We start from the raw sequence: 20,000 nt of genomic DNA, 5'->3' as shown, positions 1-20,000 counted from the left end.
AAAGCACCACCTTCTTTTCGGAGCAGTCCCGGGTCAAATAAACTCGCTTCAGGCAAGTGTCCAAAGGAGAAGTCCCCCCTTAATGTATCTTTCCGGTAAACGATCGCCATTAGCGTTAATGGTCAGCCTACCATTAACCATTAATATCAGTCCATTTTCTATAGATATCTTCGAGACATTACAACGACCGCCCATTTTCCTCTTATATATTTAGGTGAAGGACCGAACTGTAAGAAATCGCTCAGGTTGTCTCTTCCGGAATTTGTAATTTTGGTGCCATTGTCGTTATTGTTATTGTTTTTGTTGTTGTTGCTGTTGTAGTGGATGTCTTGCTTATATTTACCGTGTGTTGTTGTTGCTTGTTATTGCTGTCATTATATAATGTTTGTTGTTTTCTTTGTTTCTGTAGGGATGATAAGGAAACTGATTGATATTAGTGTTGTGTCATCGTCACTGTAATTACTGGGTCGTTAGTCATCTCATTACCAGAAAATGTTGTCATTAACATTATTAATTCTCGTAAAAAAACACACTTGGACAATAAAGTGCTTTTAACAATATGACGTCAAGCTATTTACCTTATAAAAAACAATAAATAAATAAGAACACTTTTATAGTACCACTCATATGTATAAGCATCAACACACATCAGCACACTCATATGATATCAGCCTTATGTTTGGGCACACCACATATCGACAATCCCGTTTATTAGCATTCGTGTCTCCAAGCACTCTTTTATAGACCATAACTATCCAGGGTGAGCAAAGCTACATTCTCTTAATAAATACTTGCATTATCTTTCCTCCATAGCCATAACTATGATCATTTTTTTTTAAACTGTCAAAGAAGCAGTGGCGTAAAAAGAAGTTAATTCCTGGGAACTGTTGAAAAAACAAACCTTGCTTTCTCCTCTCCTACTTAATAATGACTCTATAATCATAACAATATATAACAGGAACCAGAGAGTGTGAAGTCTTTAACCTGGGCTACCAAAAAGTTTATATGAAAGGTAAAACGTTATACAAAGCAAAATTGCATCATCAATTCATGTGCAAGACAAAGGTCCTCCAATCAGGAATAAATTTAGATATAAGCGGCCAAAGTGAGGGGGTCGTTTCCGGTTACATGTAAAAAAAGAAAAAATTCTCCGGTTACAAGTATAAAAAAAAAAAAAGGCCCACAGATGAGTGAAACGCCACAAATCACTTAGGGTCCCTATGGGAGGCCGCACCTAATCCCCCATATGTTCCCGCATAAATGTTCCTGCTAAGCTATTCTACTGAAAGTTGCTTTTTAGCATTTTTTTTTTTCCGTTTCGTTATGTGATTCATTTTATCTTGTATTTCTAAGAGCACCCTCAATGGGTTTTTGCTCTGTAAACTAGTTGTGATGTACGTAACAATCACTGATATTATCCCAGATCTCGTGTAATTCAACATTTCTTTTATTCTTTACAATATTCAAACTTTTTCAGTGCCCAGCTCGATCTTTTATCATAACATTTTCGGCTTTCTTTTTGTTCTGTAAATTTCTAAATCTTTTTGGTGTTCATGAAGCCTATGAATATACGCACCGATGTACGCAGCAAAGGTATTTTCAAAAACAACAATATGGCAATATAACTGCCACATAAATTCTCGTAGGACGCCCCCCCCCTCCCTCCCCCCCCCCCTCCCCTAAAAATATTGTAAAGTAATGCACGCTTCGGTCATCATTGATCCACTGTAGCTCGCTTCTGCTTCCTCACCCATTATCTCCTTCACACCGAGGTACTTCGCCATTTAATCTCCCCTTCAGATCGTCCAATTTATTCTCCTCCTTATTTTTCCTCCTCTCCTTTGTCCATTCTGTCCAACCCCGGCACCATTCCCTTCATGTTTGGTAAATATTATCAGGTGTCGTACTTTTGTCAGGGTTGATCGCTTCCCACGATAAGCGCGCGCGCGGGAGTAAAAGATTGGACGATATGCCAAGTTTTCCTTCGTTCCATTACTGTGAGGGTGCGTCACGTTGTTCAGTGGTGTTTTAGTCGTCTACGGGATTATTTGTTTTTTTTAATTCTCACGAAATACAAGAGTCGAGTTTTATCACGAAACATCCACTCCTATTTCAATATTTATCTTAAATTTCCGCACTAATACAAATTGAAGGGCATTTAACCTCTCTGATTAGACTTTGTAAAACCCTAATGGTAAAACACGTTTTATTCCTGAACATACTTCTGAATTAATAATATAACAAGATATATATATATATATATATATAATATATATATATATATACATATATAATATATATATATATATATAATCTATATATAATATATATAGTCTGCGTGTGTGTGTGTGCGTGTGTGTTTATGTGTGTGTGTGTGTGTGTTTATGCGCGTAGATTGATTATATATCATTACTACTTGTAATTTTATTTATCTGCTCATTTTAATTCATTACATATTCAATACCGTTTTATTTTTATTAGATTTTTTCTTTACTTTTTCACTTATTCCTTTATTTAATCTTTTCGGCATTTACCTGTTTATTTTGGCCATTATTCTATTTTTCTTATATATTTGTTTATCTACTTATTTAACAATTTATTTGCGTCACATCTTTTACATGGTTAATAATTTGTTTGAATTATTGGTATACAGTTCAATTGCATATTGTTTTTTAGATTCTAATTATTCATTACCTTATTTTTATAACAACTGGATTTTTATTTGATAGTTTATTTACTTAAATATTTATTCATGTTTTTATCAATTTATTTTCCATGAATTCTTTTATTTGCTAATTATCTATTTCTGTATTCAATCACCTATTTATTTTAATTTACTGAATTTGATCCATTAATTTAGTTATATATTCAAATACTTTCTTTTACGTGGTTATTACTTTACATTGTTTATTTGTTATTTTTTTACTTATTGCTTTACGTAATAAATGATTCTATTTACACATTTTGCCATCTTAATATGTTATACCTTTTTTTTCTTATTATTGATTTATTTACTTACGTATCTTTCTTATTTAGTTTTTAATATTTATTTATTAATTCTGTTTTATTTACGTACTTAATTATGACCTAAAGCTCCCTTTGACTGCTTCGCTTAAACCTTAAAGTCATACGGGTGGACATATCGTATAGTCTCTCCTTCAACTGCTGAACATACTTTTGCTTGTATTTATGTTTTTTCCACCTTCTGGGTATCGTTGGGGACTTTCCTTCAGAGAAAGAACGTTCATACACTGAGAGGAAATTAGTGTCTTTGTCCCGTCTCCTAAAAGAAAAAAAGTGGGCCTTTCCGATAAAATTCTAAAAATAAAATAGAAATAAATAAAACAACCAGCGAATTCACTTTTCCTGTCTTCGGTTACTTTTTATTCCTGTATATCCATCAGGCTCTGCTACGTGATGGCGTTTGTTACCCACTGTTATCGACAATTGCCTTTAGAAATTAAGTATTTCTTGAATAAAATAAAAAGACAAGAAATGGGTTTAAAAAGAAACATAAAATTGAAAATAAAATGCAATAATGACGCTGGAACTCACAGAGGAGACTAAAATGCTGAGCTAAGGAGAGATTTCGCTTGGTCTCTCTCTCTCTCTCTTTTTTACTTATATTTTTAGGTTCTCGGATGTATTCATTTCCTTTTTCTTCATCGAAGCGAAACTCCTTCGTCGACACTTTTTCGATTTAGACCCAATCTGTCGGTCAGATCGATGGCAGAAGAAAACACATTTGCCTTTCAAGGCTGGTCAAGGACAGAGTTATTCCACTGGCAAGGAGCAGAAGAGGGAAGAGAGAAATTGAAGCTAAGTTGAAGATAAGGAGAGAGAGAGAGAGAGAGATGGGGTAGGGTGAAGTCAAGTTTAAGTTTGGAGAATAGAGAGACTAAAAGAGCGAGAAAGCGAGATACTGAAGCCAATCTGAAAATCAGAGAGAGAGAGAGAGAGAGAGAGAGTGAGAGAGAGAGAGGTGGGGATGACGTCAATTTGAAGATAAGTGGCTGGAGAAATCAAGAGAAAGCGAGACACTGAAACCAATCTCGAAATAGGAGAGAGAGAGAGAGAGAGAGAGAGAGCGCCGAGCGGAGAGAGAGAGAGAGAGAGAGAGAGAGAGGTCGTTAATTGAAAATGAAAGGAAAAAATCAAGTGAGAGTTAGAAATACAGGGACATCGGATTTCATGATAACGAACAAAGTAAAAAAAAATAATAAGAGAGAGAGAGAGAGAGAGAGAGAGAAGAGAGAGAGAGAGAGAGCACGAGAGAGATGAGCGAGATGGGGGGGGGGGGGGCTGGAAATCCACGGAAAACATTTTTTGAACTGCAGAGAGAGAGAGAGAGAGAGAGAGAGAGAGGCGGGATGGAAATCCACGGAAAACATTTTTTGAACTGCAGAGAGAGAGAGAGAGAGAGAGAGAGAGAGAGAGAGAGAGAGAGAGAGAGAAAAGCTAACAAATGATATTTTTCTCCGGCGAAAAAAAAGATCTTAATGAATATGAATTTTTGAAGGGCAGGCAGGACCGGATTCCCAGACTCCTAAAAAAAAAAAAAGTGCATTATGCATCATCCAGCTGAATTAGGGATGAATGGTGTATAAATGAATAAACAAGGTAAATTCGTTGCGGATTATGGCGTTGAAAGTAAAAGAAATGTAGTATCTGGGATTTTACTTTGCAGAAATATAAGAGGATATCAACTTCACATATTACAGAACAAGTATTTAAGGAACAAACGAAAAAAAAACGAGATAAAAAGTTTTTTTTCGAACAGTCACGAAATAGCTTATTTATGTGAAATATTAGAGAGGATGCAAAAAAAATTCTGTCAAATTTAGGCAACCAGTCGATTGAAAAGAACTTGCAAACTAATTCTAATTCTTACATCATTATTTTTCTGAAATACGTGGGCAGAACATTTCTGCAAAAAACCACTATGTAAATGGGTCATTCACTAATGATATCCGTAGTTCATTACAAATCATACTTGTTGTTTTTGATTAAGCGTACCTTACGCCAGCATGGGCTCTCGCTCATTGAGCAGCTCGTAAAAATTATGTTTATCTGATTCCAAGTTTGTTTATATTACCAGTGAGGGGGAAACCATAAAATATTAACTAAGGAAGAGAAATCTCAAGGTTGGAAATCATGCAAGACACTCATCAAAATAGAAAGAAGAAGAAGAAGAAGCAACAATAACGCAGAACAGTGGTGGAATGATTACGAGGTGGGAATCAAGACAGACAAAAGGGCAGATTGGTGAGGACCCACCGTTGTTGGGTGTCAATTTGATGGTTGGCAGACCGAGCATGGGAGGGAGGGAGACATAAAGATAGTTAGGGGCGTGGGGCGGGCGAGGTGGGATAAGGCAGGGCTTTCCTAAGGGTAATCTGACGTCACAGAGCATGAGATTGGTAAGGGTGGCGATGATGAGGATGACTCAGCCCGCCTTCTTGGGGTGACCTATAAGAAAATGGGGCGGTCGTGGTCGAGATCCATAAGAAAATAATCCTGGGAGGCAATAACTACGAAGGGAGCGGCAAGGGTGGGAAAGGGAGGGGGAATCAAGGCGAAAAACGAGAAGGGGGAATTCACAAAAGAGAACGAAAGGTCTTTGTGCGCGAGGGAATTGCTGAGTAAGACCATTTCAGCTGTGTTGATCCTGTCCGGAGAATTTTGTGTGTTTGCAAGGATATGCGAGTATTCTTGGGATCAATTCTCTCTCTCTCTCTCTCTCTCTCTCTCTCTCTCTCTCTCTCTCTCTCTCTAATTTGAATTACAATAAAAACAAAGCTCAAGGTAAAACAAAGTAACTTGGGCAACAGAGCTTGTCTTTTCTGTCTCACAAAAACTAAGAAAAACAAAGGAAAACAAAATAAATAACTGAATGACAATAACAACAAAACAAAGGTAAAACAAAAAAACATCGGCCATTGGGAGTAGAGCTTTTCTTTAAATGCACAATGGCAAAATCATAGCACATTATAACACTGGTACGTTTCGATATCAGCTGTTTGCGCTGCCAGCAACATCAAAATCCCATTTCGGATCGGAATCGTTTATTAATAAAACATCAGTAACCAAATCGGGCTACCGTGGAGAGATTGTTCAGTAATGCATATAAGGGCTGAAAACATCCCTTCTTGTTCGTTTCTTAAAAGGACACAGGCGAAGTAGAAGTAGTAAAAATGTAAATGCTTGATTGTTTGTTTGTATGATGTTTTTACGTTGCATGAAACCAGTGGTTATTCAACAACGGGACCAAAGGCTTTACGTGACTTCCGAACCACGTCGAGTGTGAATTTCTATCACCAAAAATACACATCTCTGACCCCTCAGTAGAATGCCCGAGAATCGAACTTGCGGCCACCGAGGTGGTACGACAACACCATACCGACCACGCCACTGAGGCGCCTCAATGCTTGATTGTAAAGTCTTTCAATTCATTGTCAAATTTCTTTAGGGCTAAAATGTTATTATGTAATTAGTTCCACAGAGTCAGGGTGATCTTATCAAAAGTACCACCTTTGGCTATAAAAGCTTGTTAAATAATTTCTCTCGGCACGAGTGAAGAATGCAGGAAGCCTGGATACTCTGCATAAGTTGCTACCCTTCAGAAATATCAGTCACCTACAGTTATCCCCTTGGTGAATGATTACAGTAAATCTGGTAAGGTCGTTCAATGCTGGTTTGTGGCTCTGTTGTCTTTTGACTGAATTCGCGCCTCTAGTGGACAGATATGCCTTTGCATGTCTTTGATGTTTTTATCGCAGCCTAAGGAGCCGATCTTGCAAAGCATAGTGGCCGATAGCCCTGATCTAAATCGACCAATCACTTTTCTTATATAGTCTAGTCTATGTTCTTTCTGCTAAATCTGATCGTAAATTCATGTCTGCTTAACACATGCGGGAAAAGAGCCAGCCATAGTAACAATATAATTTTTATCTTTTTCGATTAAAAAAATGCAAAAGTGAAGCGCTGTACACATCTCTCAAGCTTAAAATTTGGAAGCATTTTCATATTAATTCAAACTAACTGGAATACGAGTTAAATTGCATATTATATTAGACATTTTTCACGGAGTTTTTACGTGCAAAAAACAGTTACTAGAGCGATCTGGATATTGCTGCTTTCATAGAATGGGAATAAAAACTCCTAAAGCATTTCGACGCGTAGAGAAAAAAAAAACAGGAAAAGAATTTTCTTCTGACATGAGAAACACTTGTGTTATGCAAGCCTCGATTCAAGTAGTGATAAGTTTATTTTTTCCAAGGTACAATTTTTTTTTGTAAAGAAAAAAGCAATATATTTGATTTAAATTTTAGTAAATTAGAATGACTTTGTTTCTATTCTTAAACGTTTTCAGTTATCTTTTACAGTGACTATCAATAAAAAGAAACTTTTCTCACCCTGCTTCTAAACTGTAACTATGCTCCCGAAGACTGATTGAAGATTAAACTTAGCGAACACGAGCAAGTATGTAGAGAATATGCACCTGCTTATTATCATTGAATGTATAAGACCAAGGATTAATTACCTTTGTATAAATATGAATTTCTTTCATATAGTACATCATGCCAATTTTTATTTTCGCGTAATTTAAGCCACGAATTTCGTTAATATCTAGTTCACTATATCTCGGGGAATAAACTACGCCTAAGGGGAATTCCAAGTGATAAAGGGCTTCGTTACAAGTTGGCACACATCACTTATGAAGTTCCCTTGAGGGAAAGTTATTCCCGAAGTGTAGTGAGTTGGATAGTACACGAAATTTGTGGTTTAATGTTTGTGAATATATATATATATTATATATATATATATATATATATATATATATATATATATATATATACTATATATATATATATATATATATATATATATATATATATATATATATATATATATATATATATATATATATATATATATAAAGGTATAAGCCGCGAAGGAAACATAAACAACGGAGTTTCTGCAAGATCTTTCGACTCAACGTCCTTTACTCAGCAGATAAACTGACTTACATGAGGAATTGACAGTACAGGAAAGGTCGTATAACTGACAGATAGGGATTATAAGGAGATTACTACCTAGAATCCGGCACACCTGAAGAATGAGTAATCTTTCCAAACAAGCATATACATAGGTACAATTTAAAAAAAAAAGATTAAGTCAATCTGCTCAGACACAGGGACAAGACAATTAAAGGATTATATAGGGCGACAGCTATTCAGATCTTTGGTAAACAAAAACTTATTCACAATACATATTAAACATATGTATACAACAAAGATATCTCTAAGGCAACTAATTTGTATTCAAGTCTGTAATTATATCTTTGAGGTCATTCTTAAACATGTTACAAATACAAGGGTCTAAATGAAACAGGCCACGACTAATATTAAAATTACAATAGGAAGTAAGTTGTATTATGGCAGATTCTAAAAGATTTCGTGATAAGACATCTTTTGACCTTGCAATTACTGAACTACCAATCCAGTTTATTCGGTGGTTGTTTTCACTTAAATGAATGAATATTACATTAGATGTTTACCCAGTTTCTGAGTATTTATGCTGGTTTAATCTTACTTCTAAGCCCTTGCTCGACTGTCGGAGATAAAAAGAGGGGCAGTCCATACATGGAATTTTATACATTATGTTGTTGCTTTCCCTGGGCCATTTTTTATTAACTTTACTTTTAGTGTGTTATTATAGGAAAAAACAAGGTTGACCTTAAAGGCTTTTAACAATGATTTAATGGTTTCAAATCCGTTAAAATAAGGCAAACTGAGAATGTTCTTAGAATTTTCTTTCGCCATATTACTTATACTATAAAACTTTTTGTGGGCTTTATTATAACAAATATCTAATATATGTGAAGGATAACATAAATCTATCCCTATCTTTCTTATGTATTCAATTTCTTGATCCAAATATTGGGGACTGACAATGCGCAATGCTCGTAAAAACAGAGAAGAAAAAATTGATATTTTGATGTTAAGATGGGGCCTGAATAGAAATGAACATAAGTTAAGTTCAGTTATACATACACGCGCGCACACAACACACACACACACACACACACACACACACATATATATATATATATGTGTGTGTGTGTAATATATCATGTAGAGAGCCATAATTTATTATAAAAAACGTTACGCACACAAATCCCGGTGTATCACCAGTTTCTGAACAATAAAAGTAATTAATTTATAAAAAGGAGTTCACAAAATTACAAGCTAATTAATAAATTAATGGTTTAAAAAGCAAAGTAAAAGTTAAAAGTTCAACATTTTAAAACACTGAGAAGAGAGAGAGAGAAGCTAGACGCCAACCATCCAAGGCTAAAGACGAAGAAGGCATGGCAAAACCTTGTTATCTTACCGACTGGTGACTATATGTATATATATATATATATATATATATATATATATATATATATATTATATATATATAGAAATATATACATATATATTAAATCATATATAATATATATATATATATACATACATATATAATATAATATATCATATATATATATATATCTATATATATATATATATATATATATAATAATTTACATAGTGTGTTTATATATAAACGTGCGTACGAGAAATGACTGATTCATTGGTGCACGATATGCTCCTCTAGCCAGCTCTCTCTCTCTCTCTCTCTCTCTCTCTCTCTCTCTCTCTATCAAGTTCAGCCGGTGGTATGGGAAGGGAACCCTTTCCAAACTGTCACGGTCATAATATTATGAAGACAATAAGGCCTAGGTTAGGCCGACAGCGCTGGTACCGTGGTTAGGGGGTGGTAGGAGTTATGGGATGGGTGGAGAATGCGATGATGAGAGGAGGAGGAGGAGGAAGAGGAGGAGGAGGAGGGAGGAGGAGGAGGAGGAGGAGGGTGTTGGGAGAAAACGTGTTTTCCTTCGGCATTTCGGTAAAGCCGTAGGGTGGTACCGGAGTGCCATTAATTTCGACTCGAAACCATTACTGGAAGGGGTGGGGTGTGGTAAGTGAGTTGGGGAGGCAGTGTCTACGGAGTGCCACCAATGAGTCCATTTCCCTCCTTTTCCCTCCCGTGTTTTCCACCCTCTTCCTCCCTTGGGAAAGAAAAAGGGGGAGGAAGTGTAGTATTTAGATGCAGGGGCAGATTCAAAGGAAAATGAGGAATGGTCCGGGGAAGGGAGGACATAAAAATAAAGCGGAATGAATGGGTTGGTGAAAACAGCGAAGAAAATAGCGATAAAGTGAGATGAATCAAGATCAAGAAACTTTATCGTATCTTGGTAGGGAAGGGAGCGATGTCAAAAGGTGAATGTGAGGAGTAATGTAGGACGAAACGGAAGAATGTTATAAATGGCTAACGATTAGATAGATTAAATTAAGCGGAAAACACGTGATGTGCAATTTGAATTTAATGACTGATTGATTTGCTTCCTATGAATTAAATGAAGGGACGTGTTTATAAATTTGGCTAAGTCGAATAACTCTTTCTTTTTCATTTCTTTGGTTTTTCTTGCACCAAATAGCTATGGCCAAGGACAAAGGAGAAAGATAGAAAGAAAAAATAATAATTCGGCAACTGAAGAATTTATCCCATATAGATAAATAATTTGCCTTCTAATGATCTTTCTATCGGCTAATCCAGAAACTATCAGATAATCTGGGGCGTGACCTTAGTTTTCTTAGCAGTGATACTATTTCAGTAAACAAAATATACAAACGCGATTTGTGTTGTTCGGCGGACTGTTCAAATGAGAACGATTGCAGCAGGAGATATAATGAATGTGAAAGCTTCTGGGAGTCTGAATTGTTGTTGTCTTTTGCGGACTCGAATTTAAGTGATGTATAAAGAGCTGTTCGGATTGATAAATTTCGAGTGGCTGGAGTGAGTGAGTTTGGGAGTTGTTGTCAAATGGAATTGACTGTTGGGAAAATAAGCAGGCAGATGTAACGGCTGGATGTCTATCTTATAACGTCTCAGTTGAAATAAAAGTAAAAAAAAAAAAAAAAAAAAAAAATTAGTAGTCTTGTTTTAACAAGACGCACTCAAGTATGAATAAAAGGGAATTGGTACTACAGTAGATTCACATCATCCGTGCATCCGATGTCTAGGCCAGGCCCTTACGACGCTCCTGACTGGCGGTTGATAAGCCAATCGCAGGGCTGGAAACTCTCAGTCGCTCTCGAGAGTTCAAATACGCAGGAAGTATGTTCCACCTCTCATTGGGATACTTTTGAAAAACGTATCCCTCAGGAGATGTGGAACATACATCCTGCCTATATGAACTCTATAGAAAGACAGAGAGTTTCCGGCCCCGTGATTGGCTTATTAACAGCCTATCAGGAGTGTCGTAAGGGACCAGCCTAGACATTAGATGCACGGTTGATGTGAATCTACAAAAGTGCACTTCATAGGATGATGAGAGTCTCACATGAAGAGAAGACATAAAATAGAGCCCTAGGGTGTTGATAAAGAAGTGGAAGAAATTTGTGAACACAAAGTTATTAAAAATACTGTCACTGGGTCAGTAGGAGATGAGCATTATATAGGCACATGAGAAGCAGAAATGGTGAAAGAATAAAATGCAACGGGTATTGTTCAAATTGGTCTTTCGTAAAATGCCAGCATATTACCACAAATGTGACGTATTTTGAGGTAGAGTTAAAACGATCTTTCCTGGATAGTGACCCCTGATGGTTTTAAAACGGTATGTATCCACCTTTAACGGCGTGTTTAGGTGGTTAGCACAAGACCATTAGGGATTCCCGTAAAAACAAACAAAAGACTCTAAATATCATAAAGATAATGACCCCCACGAAATATTAGCCCTATATGACGACCCCCAAAAACCCTTTGGGGGGGGGGGGTGGCGGGTCACTATCTAGGAGAGATCCAGCTAATCTCAATAGATTTCATCTTTGCTCTCCGGTTGGACTACAGTTTCCACATCTCAGTCTTATTAAAGCTAATTAGCTACGTAACCTCGCGACCTTTGCTCTTACAGGAATTCATCATGTCTTCCTTACCTCCTGCAGAACTATTCTTACTTTCCTCACTCACTTTTCCGTGATCCACCTCTTTCCTTATCCTAACAGTACCACCAAAAACATATCAGAATTAACAGCTTGCATTCTTCCACTCTTCATACAAACCTTTATTTCCCCTTTTCCCTATCGTCGTTTACAATCACAGTCAGCGTTCCATTTCAGTTTCGTCCTCTTGCAGCACTATCGCTTCTTTACCAGTCGTTGTCTCTTGTTTCACTATCACCAACTTGTACTAAATCATCTGCAAACTTCAGTCCCTCCCTGCACTATTCCCAAACCCTCTCTTATCAGTTCTTATCCCAAACTCTCACAAACTTGCCATTTCTAGACTATTATCATCATCCCATCTATGAAGAATATTAAACAAAGCTAAAGCCATGACGCAACATTTACTTTTAAACCAAACCACATAATTTCAAAATAAAAGTTTTAACCACATTCAGAGGTATAGAAATTTGTTTCTGCGGAACTGAATTGAGTCTAGGTGTATCACTGAAATTCCCCAAAAGGGGCAGGTTAGTCCTTATTCCTAAATTCTGGAATCTCCAAGCTGAAACAGCATTTCAAATTGAGCATGATTTTTTTTAAACATCAGTACTGAAGGTGATACAGTTTTCTTGTACAACTAATAAGAAATGAAAATCTCAGTGGGAAAAAAGTAAGAACAATTTGTTTTTAAGTATTTTGTTTTACATCATATATCAGTTTTTTTTACTTGTTACTTCACTTCGTTTAACTTTTCGAAAGACTTCCTTCATGAAACCCCCGAATTCAGAGAGGAAGTAGCCGCCATAACAACATCCCTTTAATTAAAGCGTATTACAGCCTAATCTATATATCCATATTACTGAACTTTTTCAGACAAGTAATCAACAGCTCTCCGAGTATCAGTTTTCAATTATGCAAATATTAAGCCGGGAGAGATACTCACCAAAACGAAAGGTATTTCATGATAGTAAATACCATCTAGGTTCGCATAAGTTTGAAGCTAAGAAATAAAAAGTCGTAAGACTGGAAATTATTTGCGATGGCTGAATTTGCGGCCCTAATGGTGAGGTCTTTGTCACGCAATTTTTGAAAGCACGCACCGCATACGTATATACACATTTACATATATACTATATATATATATATATATATATATATATATAATATATATATATATATATATATGTATGTATAAACTACTGGTCATTTTTACCAGATACATATGTAATTGTAATAACCACATTGCCCTCGTAACTTCTCGAATATTTTGCGCTTTTTTGGATACGCTTGTCAATACAAAGCCTTGAGATCCAAGTGCAAGAAACATGAAGAAATTCATGATGTCCGGTAGCGGGAAACGAACCCGGGTTACCATAATCACGACGATGTCACGTTACCAACCTATCCACTTTTATACTTTCAATAAGGTTCACACACACACACACGTGCGAGCATATATATATATATATATATATATATATATATATATATATATATATATATATATATATATATACACACACACACGCACACACACACACACACATTATATATATATATATATATATATGACTGATAAAAATGTTCTGTAACAACAGAGTTCCCATCTAATAAAAGGAGCCATAAAAACCACCAAAATAGAGAAAAAATATTTACTATTACTATATTTCAGAGACTGCTGTCTCCCTGAAGAGGGAGACAGCAGTCTCTGAAATATAGTACTTTTTCTCTATTTTGGGTGTTTTTATGGGCTCCTTTTATTAGATATATATATATATATATATATAATATATATATGTATACACACACACACACACACACATATATATATATATATATATATATATATATATACATATACATATACATATATATGATATGTATACATATATATACATATATATATATATATATATATATATATATATATATATATATATTATATATATATATATAATGAGAATGAAAGAATGTATGCATGTGTGGAAATGTAGTTTACGGAATAAATAGGTAGAGATTACGCATTCATCAAATATATACAGTTAAATGCATGCAACCCACAAACACTGAAGAACTCTTAACAAAAAACCTCCAAGAACAACCGTAGGGCGATTTGCATGGAAACGATGCCTATCTCTGCGGAGATAAAGCTCGGAACCTCTTCCTTATTCTACTACTTCTTCTCAAGCTTTACGCTGCTAATAAAGTAGCCACTGATAAGAAGTTTATGAAGTTCATAAGAACTGCTTTTTTATGACTCTTTACAAGCCCCTCTATTCTCTCTCTCTCTCTCTCTCTCTCTCTCTCTCTCTCTCTCTCTCTCTCTCTCTCTCTCTCTTATGCTGGCTGAGTATAACGACGCCTGCATGTTTGCATGTTTGGTCAGGTGGGTGCTTTAAGAAATTGGCGTTTGAGATAGGAATAATTATCTTTGAAATGCTGAGAAGCAATTGAATTCTACGTGTCAAACGGCTTGAAACTGAACTTTGAGAGAAGCTGAATGTGACCTGCCCCAGAAAACTCTAGGTGTTTATTAAATTGCAGCTATTTCTTCATAACAATTAGGCTATCGCGGTCTAAATTACTTATGCCTCTTGCGTTTGTCGTTGCATTCAACTAAAGTCCGTTGAATTTATTTTAGTCTCCGTTGCCTTCAGGCCTGGTAAGTCTGCTTATTTGTGCCTGGAGAATAGATTACATACATTTAAACTGGTTTGACACTTAAACTTGAGAGCGCATGAGTGTGACCAGCCTTACTCAGCTCCAGGTGTTAAGCCGGCCATACACGTGCAGTTTTAACTGACAGTTATGACTGTCCAGTTATAACTGACACAGTTTAAACTGACGTCAGTTAAAAATGAAATGCACACACACACACACACGGTTCAATTATTCAGTTTTTACCATGGATTCCGAGGAGTTCGATCTTGCCGCTCTCGGTGTATTCTTTGTAATGCTACAAACAAATAGAAAAAAGAAAACTAAAAAGCGTAAACAGTGGTGCAAAAAGTGGTTACTGAGGCGAAATCAATGTTCTGAGATTAAATTATTAAAGGAATTAAGTGAAGAACCAATTGATTTTCTCAATTATTTGCGCATGAGTGAAACAGTGTACCAAAAGTTGCTTTCCCTTTGTTTACGTGCTATCTCAACAAACTGCACTCACCGCTACCACCTGTAGAAATGAGAAGTTGAGAACTGTACAGTTACGAATCCCCATACACGCTCAGTTCAGCTACTCCTTTTAGTTAAAAATATGGAACATTGCATTTGTCTCAGTTTAACTGTACAGTTTTGTTGAACTGACGAAATGAGCAACTGAGATACCCACACACGTGCAGTTTTAACTGTCAGTTATAACTGTCAGTTAAAACTGCACGTGTGTGGCCGGCCTTAAGTGAATAGTTTTTTTTCTATTCACAACAAAATGCGCAACGTGATCACACTTGCTTAATCATGTTTCTTCAGCGTGACGTAATTTCCAACTGAAGTCAGCTGAATTGACTTCAGTCTCACTCGATATCATCTCTGCTCGATTACACATGCTAGCTTTTTCGTTTTTCGCTGGTTTATAATAAAATACTCATCGTGGTCTTTGCTGAATCATATTCCTTCAGCGTGACATCGTCTCCAACTTGAATGAGTTGAAGTGATTTCAGTCTCAATTTGTGTCAAGACTGCTGACCCTTCTTGATTACACCTGCTAGCTATTTTTTTTATTTTTTTTTATTCTTTTTTTTTTTTGCGTTAGTCCAGCGGTCGCTATTCTGCCACCTCGTCTTCATCACACTTGAATCTTAATCAACGCTGTCAAGTAAATTTCGTCACAAGCAGCATTCCATCGGGTTATTGCTGACTCGACTTTGCCGACACTTCGCACGAAATTACATTCAGCAACACTCGGATTTTTCTATTCTTCTTTTCTATATTAGAAACGTCATGGAAGCTGATTATTCACAATATTTGTACTGGATCGTTATAGGTGATTTGGTTAATCGGTTTGTATGTATGTTAGCATTAGTTATCAATGCTGAAAAACAACGGAAAGTATGTGTATGTAATTATATATACATATATATATATATTATATATATATATATATATATAGCACACACATACACACACACATATATATATATATATATATATATATATATATATATATATATATATATATATATATATATATATAATATATAATATGCGAATAGCACAGGAAAAGGATAGGCAGAAATCCAAGCACTCTCGTCTTAGTGAAGACGAAAGCGCTTGGATTTCTGCCTATCATTTTCCTGTGGTATTCGCTTATTTAATGAAGTCTCGTGCTCCTGTGATTTTTTAAGCATATATATATATATATATATATATATATATATATATATATATATATATATATATATATATATATATATATATATAACATACACATACTGAGTCGTTAATTAACAATACTTTGATGATGATCTTACGAAACCAGTTAATAGCGTGTTGAAAACATTTGAGAATACGCATACGTGTCCAGATGATATGTTTGAAAGAAACTGAATGTTGTCAACCGTGTGGAACCGATGGTCATCAGAGGTGTGATGGCCGCAGCTATTGAAAAATAATTAGAAAAAAGTAATTGTTCTGTAATCATATATTACGTGTTTTAATAAAATAATACACATAAAGAATATGGTTGTAAATAAAGGAAGATGATTATTATCATTATAACAGCGTCCCTTTCCAAGTATACGTTAAGCATAATTCTTTTTATTGTTTTCTGAAGATGATATTTACATTCAAAATCGGCGAAGGTTACAAGAACCAAGTTGAGGTTAACGACAATTGTGTAAGTAGTATGAACGGATACCCTGGCTAAGGAGATAATGACCACGTAATATGTAGGGATGTTAGATATTAATAACACCACAAAGCAATGCGATGGTTGTGAAAAAGAAGTTGATTGTGGGTAACTAAGTATACTTTTAAGAATATTACTCAAATGGAATAACGATAACGCTATAATGTCAGTAATTTTGCTAATTTATGAATTTACACGACATTCTATGAAATAAGATAATTTACGATTATAAATTTATTAATATAACTGTGGAATTTTTATATATACAGCAATTCAATAAGGACACAGCGAATCTTTTTAGCGAAGACGAAGAGAAGTTATCTCGAAGTTTGAACCTTCTGGTCAACAAATGAGTGAACTTGATCCAGAGCGTCATTAAGCGGAGATTTGAGATTCCTCAGCGGAATTTTTGGAAGCAGAGAAAACTGAAATTATTAAATTGTCGAAAACTGCAGAGCTCTTGTGTGTGAACCCGATATCATTTATGAAGCTAATAAATCCAAAACAAGTTATCTTGGAACGTAAATAATGATGAGGAAGGGGATACCGAGTGGAAGGACATCAAGGAAGGCAAGAGTTATAGAACAATTTATATTCCTTACGTCACATGAACGAAATTTATCGTTTGCACATAAAATAATCCTAAATTTCACATGTATGGAAAAGCATTAATTTCATATGGTTTCCTTTACACTCATAGTTAACTCACATGAATTTGATAGTGAGCATTAAATGCAAAAAAGATAATGAACTACCCGCAAGTGGGAAAAACTAAACTTACTTAATTGAAAAATTTAAGGGGGACTGCGAAGTAAGCTAAAACTAAAAAAGCTTAATAATTAAAACATACCATACTATGTCCTAAGCAAAATTATCACATGCATGTAATAAATACAACAAAATATGACATGAAAAATAATTCAGGTAGAAATGTTAAAATAAATTAGATATATCGGTTACAGTCAGAAAGCTCTAAGATGCTATTTAAAGTTTAATTCAGTTACGAAAGTTAAAGTTAATGATAAAATTAATTTTATAAAGTAATGGTGTCCTTGGCTACGGTAAACATTATTGTCTATTATAGCAACATAAAGGCAAAGTAATCATACACTAAAAGTGATTTTGGCCTTGCAAAGGTAATCAATTACTTAGAGCATTATGGTTTGCTTGCGAAGCTAAAAATAATCATATAAGATACAGCCGACGATGGTTATTAAAAAGACATGAAAGAAGTCTCGTTGTGGCTAACAATGTTTATCCAGTTAAGCTTACGCAAGCCATGACGTCAGCTACGAAAATGTAAAGGTAACCTTATAAAATTAGATAAAAAAAAAGTTATGTATATCTTAGTTTAACTAGATCACTGAGCTGATTAACAGCCCTCCTACGGCTGGCCAGAAGGATTAGATATTTTTACGTGGCTAGGAACCAATTGGTTACCTAGAAACGGGATCTACAGCTTTTTTGTGGGATCCGAACCACATTATATAGAGAAATGAATTTCTAATTACCAGAAACAAATTCCTCTGATTCCACGGTGAGAGAGCGGGGAATATATCTCAGGACTGCCGAATCAGTAGGCGAACACGTAATCCACTCGTCCAACGAAGAACTATAAAATTAGATAAATGATTACCACACATACATGTAAGAATGACATGTAAAAGAAAAGTGGGCAATGATAACGAAAATGAAAGATCCAAAAGTGAAGTATAAATCCGAAGTTTCTTCGGAGCAATTGAGTTATCAGTACAATCGATAGTGCGTATAATCAAGGCCATTGAAAATAGATCTATCATTCGGTGGTCTCGCTATATGCTGAGTGAGCCGCGTCCCATGAAACTTTATTCACGAACCGATGGTAGCCTGTTATATATTGTTGCCAGAAGCACGATTATTGCTAAATTAACCTAAAATAGAATCAAAACTACTGAGGCTATAGGGCTGCAATTTTGTATGTTTGATGACTGGAGGGTGGATGATCAACATACCAATTTGCAGCCCTCTAGCCTCGGTAGTTTTTTGAGATCTTATGGCGGACAGAAAAAGTGCGGAGAGAAAAAAGTGCTGAGAGAAACAAGTGCGGACGGACAGACAAAGCCGGCACAACAATTAGTTCTCTTTCTGAAAACCAAAAAAGAAGCCATCAATGTTTGCGAAACCACGAGGAAGGTTGACGGCTGCGGCCTGTGAAGTACGGCACCAGCCTGAAAACTCGGGTCAGTGTCTCTCCAGCCACCGGTGAGAGAGGAGAGAAAGCGCGCCTCTATACCCTGCTGGCATGTGCGCCGTTATTCATCGTTCTTCTCATTCGCCGATGAGAACTTTTCGATACATCTGACGAACTACGTTCCATAACCCAGAAAACACGTTTAATTTATTTCAACTGAATGACATTTGTCATTGATAGTGGATTTCTTTAGACTTCTAAGATAATCACGAAATCGTGTGGCGATGGAAATGTTATGGTTCATGAAAAATGAAAAATTTTTGTTTTGTTGACTGTAAACTGTTTGTCTATATGATTTCAACGGTGCCTTTTTTTCCCCTTTTATTTTCATTTGTTTCAGGTTTAAAATAGTGCACAACATACTGGACTAAAAAAAAAATCAACGTGAAGTGGAATATAAGAAAGGAATCGCAGACCCATTTTTCTACAGCTAACTATCCATTAATGACGTAAGTAAGGTAACGAGGTTGCTCTTGATAGTATCGGAAGTGATTACCAAGATCAAACGTCAATCAAATTTAAATTACATCACGTGCTTTCTCCTAAAAAAAAGATTAAATCTTTTCACAAGCTAATGGTACTAAAGAAGCTTTTCTTTTATATTCATGCCATGCAGTAATTTATTTTTTTTAAACTAATAGCGTTAAATTTAAGAGGCTAGTAAGGGCATTACATATAAATCAAATTGAAATATCCATTTAGAAGACACATCGCTATCACTAAATCAATAACAATGTTAAGAAACCCGTGTGGATGACTATTTTTAATAATTGAACTGAACTATACAACAGATGCAGATGTAGAGATACACAATTTGAAAGAAATTAACCTCACGATATACCAGTTAAAAATTCATAATGAGAAAAAG

At 35.5% G+C, this 20,000-nt stretch overlaps 1 protein-coding gene across 1 annotated transcript in view; it reads left to right on the top strand.

The window, feature by feature from the left end:
* Positions 1 to 19,124: 19,124 nt before the first annotated feature.
* The window catches only part of LOC135215510 (LHFPL tetraspan subfamily member 7 protein-like), a 43,655-nt gene continuing 42,779 nt past the window's right edge, over positions 19,125 to 20,000 (top strand). Inside the window, exons 1-2 of the mRNA XM_064250318.1 lie at positions 19,125 to 19,181; positions 19,473 to 19,581. The gene's annotated coding sequence lies outside the window, so the exon portion shown is untranslated. The remainder of the gene's footprint in view (positions 19,182 to 19,472; positions 19,582 to 20,000) is intronic.

Source organism: Macrobrachium nipponense, chromosome 5 (genome assembly GCF_015104395.2).
Source record: "Macrobrachium nipponense isolate FS-2020 chromosome 5, ASM1510439v2, whole genome shotgun sequence".
Lineage (NCBI taxonomy): Eukaryota > Metazoa > Arthropoda > Malacostraca > Decapoda > Palaemonidae > Macrobrachium > Macrobrachium nipponense.
The sequence above is the reverse complement of the archived record's forward strand: the minus strand, read 5'-3'. Positions and strand labels throughout refer to the sequence as shown.